The following is a 12910-nucleotide window of genomic DNA, read 5'->3' as shown; positions in this document are numbered from 1 at the left end:
AAGACTGATTCCTCTTTCCACCTTTGTACTTTTCTTTGGTCCTTCCCCTGACAACTAAGGCTGTTCCTTTGCCTTTGTCCATTGTCTTTCTATTGGTTTCTTCAGTAAGTAGACTTCCTCAAAGCTGTGCGAAAAGTGTCCCAACTTTCCGGCAATATGATCAACAAGAACATAGCTCTAACAGGTTCATCAAACTTGACACCTTGAGCTGACAACTGACTATAGATTGTGTTGAATTCATTCAGAGGATTGGACATAGGTGTCCCTTCTTTCATATTCAAGTCAATAAGCTTCTTAAGCCAGTATACCTGTGAAGTTGCACTCTGCTTCTCATAAAGATCACTCAGCTTTAACCATGCTTGATAAGCCGACATCACGTCTGCTACATTGAAGTAAACGCTTTCTGCCAAAGTCAGCATAATGGTAGAAAGTGCCAATTCATCCATTTCGCTCCATTCATCTTCGTCCATATCTTCTGGTTTTATCCCCTTGAGCTTTATAGGTTTTATGTGCTTCTTTTGTACCAACACGTGCCAAATCTGCTTCTTCCACAATGGGAAATTGGTTCCATCTAGCTTCTTGATATTGTAAAGAGCAGTGTCCTGTGATCCAGCCATAGCTACGCTTCACAGTAGTTTACTTTTTTGGGAAAAATTCGGCAGAGTTTCCCCTGTAAACTGACCTCTGAACCAATATCAACCTGTCAAATGAACCAAGAAAGCTTAAGATTCTGCAGAAATTTTGGCAGAGTCTCCTTTGTAAAATGGCTCTGGTGTACTAAAAACAGACCAAAAAACCGCTCAAAAAACCACTGTCTCTCTAACACTGTAAGCTGTGGGTAAACCTGTCCTGCACCTGTACTGTCTCTGACTGTCCTGTCACTATCCTGTAAGCATAGACTATGACAATGCCTCAAAGGCAGTAAAGCAAAGATGCAATCCCAACTGTCTAACTCACAGTCAATACATCCTAGCTGCCTATCTAAGGGTGCTCGAGGGATCGCTCCAAGACCTGTATCACCGAAAGGATCTCAACATTCGAGAATCCCCCAGCTCAATAAAACCTCACTCGACCCTCAACAAAGGCTGCAGTAAATCTGACAGTACATAGACTTCCCACAAAGTCATACATCCACAAATTTCCCATTGTATGTTGTAACCGCTGCGGCGGTTGTTTGCTGCGTGACTCACAGCCAGCAAACCCTCAACAGACATACATCATCTCTGACAATACATCCCATGTGGAAGTACCTGCAATGTCAGGATGAAATCTGGAATATCAAGCAGCAAACACGAGCTACGTGATGAACTAGTGGATGTCGCCTACAGTCTGTGTGTAGATGCGCCCGTGTCGTATGTGACACGCCTCCAAGAACTGTGAGCCGTCCTTCGATGTGTAGACAGCCACAAATCAACACTCTGGGAGTGTTGATATCCTCAACACCTGCAGTCGTAGGCCGAAAACCCCAAATTTGCAGAGTCGGATCTGCACCCGCTGAGACCACGTAGTCGAAAATGGCCTGCACAGACCTTTGTCGAAGCCGAACGGTGGCCGAGATGACCTCAGAATGAAATTCTGACAACACCTAGCCCTTTGGGCTGTCCCACGAGATTTGGGGCCGTGTCTTCGCCTGTCGAATTTCACTCCAATCTGAGTTGGTGACTCTAGCCTCCTGCAGTGTTGCCCCGAGCCTCGATCTGAGCTCTGATACCACTTGAAGGAGTACGAGCGGAAGTGCGACGCGAGAGAGAGAGAGAGTGCAAGAAGAAGAGCACGACGATATGGTGAAATCGCTCTACTGTAATGTGTAGAGCATAGTGAGTTCTTATTAGGTTTTTACAAAAGAATATGTGTACATACCTGGCGGCCCGCCCACTTACCTGGGCGACCACATTGGGCTTTATACCCCAACAGCCAATGCATGCACATCTAGGGGATTTGAAGGGTATGTGGTGCATCAAGGCCACTTCACAGAAGGTCTTACAGGATAGGATTGTTGGCCTTGAAGCATTGCAAATGGATAAGGAAATGACATTGGATTACTATGTGAAACAGCGGGAGAAACGGGTGGCCAAAGTCAATGAGAGTCTGCCAGACAAGAACATAGAAGAAGGAGACCTGGTGATGAAGTACTAGAGCTACTTGGACTTCACCTTTCAAAAAAAGTTCAACAAGAAGTGTGCGGGTCCATACAAGGTACAAAAGGACTTTCAAAATGGGACCTATCAGCTGGTGAGAGCCAATGGTAAGCTTCTTAGGCACAGGGTAAGGCACATGGTAAACGGTGTGCGGCTCAAGAAATACTTTGACAAAGGAGTGGTGCCTGATGTGCATCAAATTGTAGCCAAGGGAGGCCTTCAACCCACCTAAAATCATGTAGTGTGTGGAGGAGACCAAGCTTTGTGCATAGACTGTACATATTGTTGTGGTTATCTAAATTCTTTTAGTTGCTTGTTCAGTGTGGTAGCTTTCAAAGTTTTGTAAATATGCTTTTGGTTGAACATAAATGCTCAACTAGGGAGTGGGAAATGATGGTACATGCAAAGTTGGTCGAAGATAGAAGTAGTGTCAAGCAGTGCTAAGGGTACATACATGTGCTAGGCAAAGGGTTTAAGTAGGTATGGAGGACCTGGGCAAGCAAACGATAGTGAAAATGTATGTCTAATGAGATTTTTTTGGACCAAGAAGGCTCCAAAAAGGGAAAGTTGGGATGCCAAGTCAAAGTGTCCAAAATGCTAGGATAGAATCTGAGAATGGAGTGATCAAGATGCTCTAGAAGCCCGTCCAAACGGCTCGTGAAATGGAGCCACGTCATGAAAGATAGGGCTATCCAAAGTTAGAAGGTCTTGCAGATTCCCAGCTGGTAGGGCAGGTAGGGACAGGTGACCACAGTTGGAGTGAGTAGGTAGATGTGTAGAGCACAAGTTGTGAAGTATGGAAATCTTGTCGCATTGTCCATTTACAACCAAAACCCACCTGTGATTGACCTGTGACTGATCAGGAATCTGTTGAAGATCAGGGGCTTGGACCAGCCTTGTAATCATGTGAGGCCCTGGCCCTCTTCGTATTGCTATCATCCTCTTCTATTTGTTGATTTTCTCGGGTCCTCTTGGGAGCCATGACTTTTATCCTTATGAAAAGGATGTCTAACCATTAGGTAATTTATCAAAACCTAACTTTACCATAGAAATTCCATAACATACTTTCGTGAATTAACCTAATTTTCTTTTTACTAGAAACCTGGGGTAGTTTATTTGTTTATTAAGTAGATTCTTGTGGGTTGATATCAATCTCGTAACTTGTTATACCTTAGTTTAGTCATAAGAATCCCATACTAATTTGTGAAAACTACTCTGCTAGCTTTTTCCTTTTATTTGAAGTCAAAATAAGTAACTTCTCGACATAGTAATTTTTTAATTATTTATATAGGTAAGATATTTTTATCCTAGTTTTTTATTATATCTCTAGGTTCTATTAATTATCTTGTAATTTTTTGAGTCATTTCTCTAATTTTTCTCTTTTAATAAATTTTAAAACTTGCTTATTTTTTACTTGGTAATTATTATAGTAATTATTGTAAATATATATATTTATCTAAACTTTATAACAGGTTATTATACCTCTTATAATTATCTCAAAATCTTTCAAGTGGATTTACTTTTTATCCCCATTGTTTTTTAGCTAAAAATAATGTTTTTAGGCTAATATAATTAGTAAAACTAATTAACTAAATATGAGCTAAATATCATGGATTTCTAACACTATATTATTATTGTGATGATTATCTTACTCACTTCTAAACATGTTTTCTAATTATCTTGATTAATTTATAGCCAAAAATAGAGTTTTTAGACAAAGAAAATTAGAAAAACTAATAACTAAACATATGCTAACTATCACAATCTTCTAACACTATAATCTTGCTCTGACAATTTTTCACTAACTTTTAAATATGTTTGCTAATTATCCAAATTAATTTTCAGCTAAAAACAAAGATTTTAGGCCAAGATAATTAGTAAACCTAACTAACTAATTATGAGTTAATTATTATGGATTACTAACATTATAGTCTTGCTCTATTAATTATCTCATACTTTAATAAACTAATTTTTAATTTTCTTATCAATTTTAGATTGAAAATTAGATTTTTTTTTCTTTATTTATATATATATATATATATATATATATATATCCTAGCTTCCTTGTAATATTTCTAGATTTTACTAATTACCTTATAATGTCTTGAGTCATTTTTCTAATTTTCTCTTTGAAATAGAGTCTAAATATGGCTTATTTTTTGCTTGATAGTTATTATAGTAATTATTTCATGGAAATATATTTATCTAAACTTTATAGCATGCTATTATACCTCTATTAATTATCTCAAAATCTTTTGAGTGGATTTACTATTTATCCTTATTAATTTTCAGCTAAAAGTAGTATTTTTAGGTCAATATAATTAGTAAAACTACCTAGCTAAATATGAGCTAACTATCTTGGGTTTTTAACACTATATGATAGTCGTGACGATTATCTCACTAAATTTTAAATATATATACTAATTATCTTGATTAATTTTCAGCTAAAAATATATTTTTTTAGGCCAAGATAATTAGTAAAATTGACTAGCTAAATATGATCCAACTATCATAGGCTTCTTACACTATAATCTTGCTTTAACAATTATCTCACTAACTTCTTAACATGTTTGCTAATTATCTTGATTAGTTTTTAGCTAAAAACAAAGATTTTAGGCCAAGATAATTAGTAAAACTAACTAGCTAGTTATGATCTAACTATGACGAGTTATTAACACTATAATCTTTCTCTAATAATTATCTCATACTTTGATAAACTATCTTTCTAATTTTCCCATCAATTTTAGGCTAAACATTATAAAATTTTGCTGAATGAAATACTAAAATTGTTTAGAAAATTATGAAATAATTCCCACAATTTCTTAACATTGTGCACCAAATTTGAAAAGTAATTCAAAATTAATTAAGCTTAATTGACATATTTTCCTTTAATTAAGGCCAAAATTAATCAATTTCAATCCTAATATAGGTTAATAATTACTTTGCTTACTAATCATAATCAAGAATTAAGAAATTGGCAATTTAATAGTATGTAAGATTATAGTTAATGGTAGAGAGAGATTTAACCTTTCCTAATCAAGTAGATAATTAAAAAAATTAGTTATAGATTAATATATATTTTACTAATCAACCAAGATTAGCACTAATTACCGTGATTAATCACAAAAGATTTTCTCTCTTTATAATTTCTGAGAAGGATCTCTCTAAGCATGAGAGATTTTTGGCCAAGGTCTCCGAGTTTGTCCCAAAATGTGAAGGCTAGGGGCCTATTTATAGGTTTCTAGCAAGCAATGCTCAATTTAGTGACCCCAGGCAGCCCCTCATCTGTAGGAAGCGCCCTCTACTGCTATTTAGCCCCTAGCAGGTCCAAAATATCCTCCCTAGTGCCTGTCAATCTTGATTGTCAGATCTGCTTTATATCAATTTTGTGCTTTTTCAGTAAATATCTGGTAATCATTTGTTAGGCCATGTGAAAAGTAATGCGTTTTAATAATTACTAAAAGTCTTCACTTTTTTTTGGACTAAATTAGTTATAAAAACTTCCAAAGGGAATAGCGAGGTTAGTTTTTATCCGAATTAAGATCTGAAAATATATGGCTATAGTATTGCCGTGCTTAAGATTCCGATAATACCAATTTTGGCTACTTTTGAGATAGTGGTTTACCAATTTGTTGGTCTGGTGCTCTCAAATATGGATTAGGAGTCACTTTCCTAAATGCTAAAAGGTGGAAACCTTACACCTTTGCAATGGCCTTGCTCTTTTAGAGCTTCCACCATGGTGATTCTAGTAGGGTCATTTTGTTCGATTCTCTTTGGACATGCTCGAGAAACATGTCCTTGCTCCCGACAGTTTTTACCTGTGTCACCTTTTCCTTTTCCTTTCCTTTATTGTTGTTGTTGTTAGCCTTTGGAGAATTCTACATCTCATTGTTCTTCCCCTTTGGCTGAGCTGGTTTTGTAGCTTTTGTTGGCTTGGGGCCTTTCTTACTACCTTGTTGAAAATGAATCCTTGAGGTGATCATAGTGTGATGTATGACTATTGAGATAGTTTTAGGTCTTTGCAAGTTGACATACTCACCCATCTCCTCATATAGGCTAGCACAAAATTGTTGCTTTTGTTCTACAAAGTCTATCTTCTTGTAGATAGTGGCTTTGAGAAGTAACTACCAAAACTTATCCACATGCTTTTGAATAGAGTCATATGGGGCCATCTTCAAGCTTTTCCATTATGTAAGGACTTTATCTTTGGCATCACTTGCAAGAAACTGCACAAAGTAGCAATCCCAAAAGCTTTCCATTTATTTGGAGCTTCACCTTGAACATGTGTCTTTGGGAATGTACTAAATTTTGAGTTCTATGTTCCAACACACAATTTTACTCACATCTCTTGATTTTCTCAAGAACTATAGGGTTGAGTTAGAACCTCCTGCCATCCTCCATGGGTTGACTTGGTGTAGCTTTGATTGATTGAATGGGATGCAAGCTTTTGGCAGTATCGTTAGTGTACCCTTGGAATGTACTAAATTTTTGAGTTCTATGTTCCAACACACAATTTTACTGACATCTCTTGATTTTCTTAGGAACTACAGGGTTCAAAAGAAGGTGATTCAGTGTTTTTTGTTGATGGTTCCACAAGGAAGACTCATGGAGTTATTCATTCCATTGATGCATCTCAAAGTTGTGGTTTCAAATGGATTGTTGCAACCTGTGTGGCAATACATGTATGATAAATTTTTGATGACACCTTCTTGATTCCATTCGTCCCACAATGAATGCGAGAATCATGTCCCAAGTAGCTGGAAGCATTTGAATAATATTGTTATGGATAGAGGCAAATGTAACACAATGATGAGGATTTTCTTGTGGGTCAAGAAGATAGATTGATAGATAAACAGAGTTGGAAAGAGAAAAGAGTCATCCTTTGGGCTGATAATAGATCTACAAAACTTGATAATGGAGTGGTATTACTAGTCCACCCATATGAGGCTATAATTTGTAGTGAACTAGATGAGAATAGCTTGGGTGTCATTGTGGAAGTGTCTTTGCATCCACATGAAAGTGATATTTTAAGTTTGAATTTGGTAAGTTGGCCTATTGGGAGACTCACATTTGAGAATGGTGAACCCTTGATAAAAGACACAGGATCTTCTTTTGCCACTGAGGGTAATCAAGATCCCATCATGGAAGAAATGGGAGATTCTCTTGGCAACTTAGATGCTTTCATTGATGAGTATGAAGATGATGACATAGATATTAACAATGAAAATAATTTTGGATAAGGTACTGAGGGCCGTTTTTCAAATTTTTCTCCACCTCTCTCTTCGTATGCACTTGATGCATGAAAGTAAAATTTAAAAGAAAAAAACCTATATATTTATGTCATATATAGCTATGGTTTTGACACACTTGGATCTCGAAATAAGGAGAGGTATGAACAAACTATATGAAAAGAAAAAAATCAATAGATGCTGATTCTACCCGACGGTCAGTACCTGACGGTCACTACAGGTGAAGAGTAAAAGTCAATAGTGAAAGGGAGGAGAATCTTATGCATTATTGAGTTGGAGTCAACAAAATATTATCATTCAAGCATAATTCACTTGTGGAGACAAGGTTTGCACATGATGTCAAGAGGGGACCACTTGGAAGACTTTTGGAAGGGAAAAGACGGACACTTATTTTTGTGGGATTTTTCTCTATTTGTTCCATTCTGATTTGGAAAAAGTTTTCAACAGTAAAGTTGTAGGTGTTGAGCTAATCTTTTGGTCCCAATTTTTTTTATAATTTTTGGAGCTACGGTTTTGGATATATGGCCCAAATGGTGGAGCCTATCTGTCCACATGGGAAGAAGTCATGATTAACCAACTCCACACACACAATTTCTTATAAGTTTCTCTCCATTATTGCTGTATTTTCTCTTATTTTATCAAGATTCTCTTGGACTTAAGCTATGGAAGGTGGCATGGAGACAAATCTCATCATGATGAAGGCGATTAGGAGGAAATTGGTCAATAAGCAGGGCACACGGAGCTCTCTCATTGGGGCAATGCCTCTAACTGAGGTTACTTTGTGATAACTCCTCTTACTCATAATCTCTTTCCTAATCACTCTCTTGGCCTATAAAAGGAGGCCTTCTCTTTTGTAAGGACACTACACACACACACACCTACACATACACACCCTTGTGCCACATACTAGTAGCAAGAATCCTAATCACATAATCACAACACCATCACCATCACCATGCACAAAATGAGCACCATACTTCCACATACTTGTAATGAAGGGTTGAAGGCACACTTTCAAGAAGAAGAATGGTGGATACACTCATGATATTCCTCGCCATCAACTCCCATCTCTCCATTATGCCTCCTACGGTCTTGTTCCCTTCTCATCTTCTTGCCATACGCTACCTATTGTATTCATCTTTTGCAAGCAATCAACACACTCCATCTTGGTGCCATACCTTGTGTTGTTTGGGATATACTTCATTGTGAATATGGTTTATGCTTGTTTCTTTTCATTTTGCTTATGTTGAGGTGTGCGGATTCGCCACCATATACACACTCTCTCTCCCCCTCTCATATTCATATCATCTTGCTACTTGCACCTTAAGGTGTGCGGATTCGCCACCTATAGTATGAGAAGTGAGCATATTATCTTCCTTACTACATGCATGAGTAGCAAGCTTGTTCTCACTCACTCACCATTCCTCTCATCTTGTTTTCCGACCACCCCATCCCACACTTGGGCGTGGATCTTGAAATTGTTTTCCATGGCATGTTTGATTTTGTATATGTATGCGTCCTAGCCGCATATCTTGCTAGGTGGTGCCCCTATTGTGTACCTCCCATGAGGAGGCCAGTGTGCATAGTCTTGGTGTAGAGACCACTGACCTCCCATGAGGAGGCCAATGTGCATAGTCTTGGTGTAGAGACCACTAGGTTTGTTTTGCACTTCCTCTCATTTGGTGCCCCCACGGAGGAGGGCTTTTCAAAGACCTTCCGTTTACAAAGAGTGGCCATTGAAACCCATCAATCATGGACAGGAGGCTACAAGATTTTTCAAATTGGAGAACTAAAGAAGAGGAGGTTGTAGAAGCACTCACGGCCTTCATCAAAGTGCCACTGCCAGGTTGTAGCGTCGTCGATATCCAAGAGGTAAGCTCCCCATCTCGCATTGCTGTGCTAATCGCAAATCAAGAGCATCAAGTGGGAGGGCTACAAAATGTCATCACTGCTGTCAACCAAAGAATTCTGTCAATGAGTGCCAACAAAGGAGGTGAAGAAACAACGGTGAGTTTTGCTTTTGAGAACCGCATCAGCACTCTCACATCAGTCAAATTTTGTGTAGCATCAAGTGTTTTCTCTCCAACGGTCAGAGAAGAGTCATCATCTACATCAAGCACAAAGTCCAAGCCACAAAGCCCAAAGTATTTGGTGGAAGCAAGCGGGCCTACGCTCTCTCTAGGCCTAGAGAGTTCAAGTGAAGTACGACCACCCAAGCATCGCCACGGGGTCGCCACCGCATGCAAAACGGAAAACTGATTGAGGTAGACTCTTCTCGCCCAGTCTGTTTTGAACCCAATATGGAGGATTATGTGGGCTTCAACAAGAAGTAGAGGCCTGTGGTGAAGGTGTTACCTTGTCAACACTGGTCAAAGCCTTTCCCTACATCCAACATGGATAACAACAATAGGCCAGAAGTCTTTTCTTTCCATTTCTTGCAACACATGCATGTGAACGTGTACATTGATAGGAAGATATTCTACCAGCAAAAGATTGTTTTCCTATTTGGAGCAGAGATGCTTGATGAAATCCTTAGATCCCCAAGTCCCATCATCTTGCCCCTTCTTGATTACTACCACGTTTTTGATGTAAACATCTTTATTCTATTCTAGCCTTGCACTCTTCTTAGGTTCTACTCAAGTTTTCCACCCATGTATAAACCTTTATAAATCACTAATTCATTCCCAAAAAAAAGGAAAAATTTGTAATTATTTGCTCATTGATTTACTACCATGGCAAGTGTCTCTTTTCCCTCATTCATTGGCAAGAAGGGAGAAGACATCACCACTTATTTTTTGGATAACTTTGACATCGCTTGTGTGGTTTCCAACAAGGATGATGATGCCTCATGGCTACGAATCTTTCCTCTACTGATGAAAGTAGAGGCCAAGTCTTGGTACAATGCTTTGCCCAAGCTACCAAGGATGCATGGGACTTACTATGATGTTGAGATGTCGAGCTCTACATCTTGAGCTGGCATCCACTACGGGTCTTGGCCGCTTACGGCATTTACTCATTGGCGCGTTAGGTGATCAACACGGAAGATCTCTGCCAGTGATTCTATAGCTGGACTACACTTCTAGTGCCAACCTAGTACGCTTCTAGCGAGTTCACACTTAGTGACCGTATGTACATATGTGCTACTTTTCAGATTTAGCACTTAGTCATTTTGTACTCTCTTTTCTTAGTGAAGAAGGAGAAGAAGCTTTCCATCTCTGTGTGTTTTGTGCTTGTCTTGTGTAGCTCTCTTGCATCCTCATTCTTTACATGGTATCAGAGCCTGGTGCAGGAAAGAGAGGCTAAGAGATCAAGAGCATCACAATCTCTTCGTTCGCAATCCACGTACCAGATGCAAGTTTCTAAACAGGTCTCCGAAGTGTAGTATACAGAGATTTACTGTACAAGTGCAGTGGTTGTATGTACGCTTGATTGTGGACACTCGTTGAGTGTAGAAAGTGTTACAGGTATCACAATAGCAGGTTCAACAGATTTGCAGGTTTTTGCATATTGAAGTTATTTTGTCTTAGTGCTTCAAGATGTCAGACGATTTTAGTCAAATTGTCACTGAGAAGCTTGAGAAAAATAACTACCCTGCATGGAAGTTCAGAATAACTAATTTCCTAAAAGGGAAAGGTTATTGGGACTATGTAGAAGGAGACAATGAAAAGGAACCAGAGATTCCTGAGGCAAATGCTACGGCAGAGCAAAGAAAAGCTTTGAGGGACTGGCAACAAAGCCAAAGCAAAGTGATGTATTGGCTTTCTATGAGCATCACAGATGGCATGATGGGCTATCTACAGGATGCTAAAACCCCCGCCATTGCATGGAAAAACTTAGGCAGAGGTGAACACCAAGGCCAGGAAGCTTCAACTAAAGTCGGAGCTAAATCAGGTTAAGAGGAACAACCTCTTCATCAATGATTATGCCTTGAAGATCAAGAGTATCATTGAGGCTCTTGGATCTATTAAAGTCTCAGTGGAAGACGATGACATTGTCCGTGCATGCTTGGATGGTCTAGGAGATGAGTATGTATATTTCATGTCTTCCATGAATACAAGAGACGACATCCCCGTGTTCCAAGATTTGATTTCTATGATTATTCTTGAGGAGAAGAACCTTGGTCTTGACACATCTTCTACTCAGAAATAAGTCTGAACAGGCCTTCTATTCTAACTCCAACAGAGGTAGAGGTCATGGTCGAGGCCCAAGTGGTTGCAACCAGGGGCCAATCTCGAGAAGTTCAATCAAATCAAAACAATACAGGTGGTAGGGGAAACCAGTCTCAAGGCAGGGGGAGTCAAAGAGGTCGTGGTGCAGGATCAAGCAAGTAGCAACATACTACAGATAGCAGAGAATGTTGGACTTGTGGTGAAAAAGGTCACATGTCACATGACTATCCAAAGGGAAAAGCAAGTGGGAAGAGAGAACAGAGCAACTATGCATCTACTAGCAGAGATACAGATGACAGCAGAAGCGAGAGTATGTTTGTTATGCAGCATGTAATGAATACAATGACTGCAGAGAATTCCACCCAAGATAATGTTTGGTATGTGGATTCAGGTGCCTCTAATCACATGACGTCTCATGGAGAGTGGTTTAGAGATATGCACAAACCAAATGTGTCAGGCTATGTGCAGACATGAGATGACACAGCTCACCCCATTACTCATGTAGGGGACATACCTCTAAATACAAAGAATGGGAAATCAAATTACTTTAGTAGATGTACTTCATGTCCCAAACATTAGAAAGAATCTTGTTTCTGTTGGACAAATGGTTGAGCAGGGTTTGCAGGTTCGCTTCAATCTGAATGGCTGTTATGTAGAAGATTTCAGAATGGTTGTAAGTTGATCACACAGGGCAAATGTGTGGGCATAATGTTTACGTTGAATGTAGACATGCCTGAGGTAAAAGCTGCATTATTTGCACAAGGCACAGGTGTTGTGGCTAATGTTGACATTTGGCACAAATGCATTGGCATGGCCATGTCAATGAGCAGAGATTGCGCAACATGCAATCAAAACAGATTGTAAAAGGTTTGCCCAAATTCAAGGTGGATGGTATTCATAAAGTGTGTGCAGCATGCCAGTTTGGAAAAACAGTCAAAGGGCTCATTTCCACATGAGCGCAATGTATGTAAAAAGCCACTTGAGGTGGTGCACATAGATGTTTGGGGTCCAACCAATATTGCAAGTATACATGGTTGCAGGTATTATGTCTCTTTCATTGATGACCATACAAGGAAAGTATGGGTCTACTTCATGCGTAACAAAAGTGAAGTGTTTGGTCACTTTCAGGACTTCAAAGTCATGATTGAGAAGGTGACAGATATGCAAATCAAGACATTGAGGTCAGATGGAGGGGGAGAATACTTCTCCAATGATTTTTCAAATTTTCTGCGAATGCATGGTATACGTAGGCAGTTTACATACAGATATACTCCACAGCAAAATGGGGTTGCAGAAAGGAAAATAGGCACATTGCAAAGGTTGCACGTGCATTGATGAATGAGAAGAACATGCC

The sequence above is a fragment of the Adiantum capillus-veneris genome, chromosome 23, assembly GCF_014529385.1.
Source record: "Adiantum capillus-veneris isolate H3 chromosome 23, ASM1452938v2, whole genome shotgun sequence".
NCBI classification, from domain to species: Eukaryota; Viridiplantae; Streptophyta; class Polypodiopsida; order Polypodiales; family Pteridaceae; genus Adiantum; species Adiantum capillus-veneris.
Note: the sequence above shows the minus strand (reverse complement) of the source record.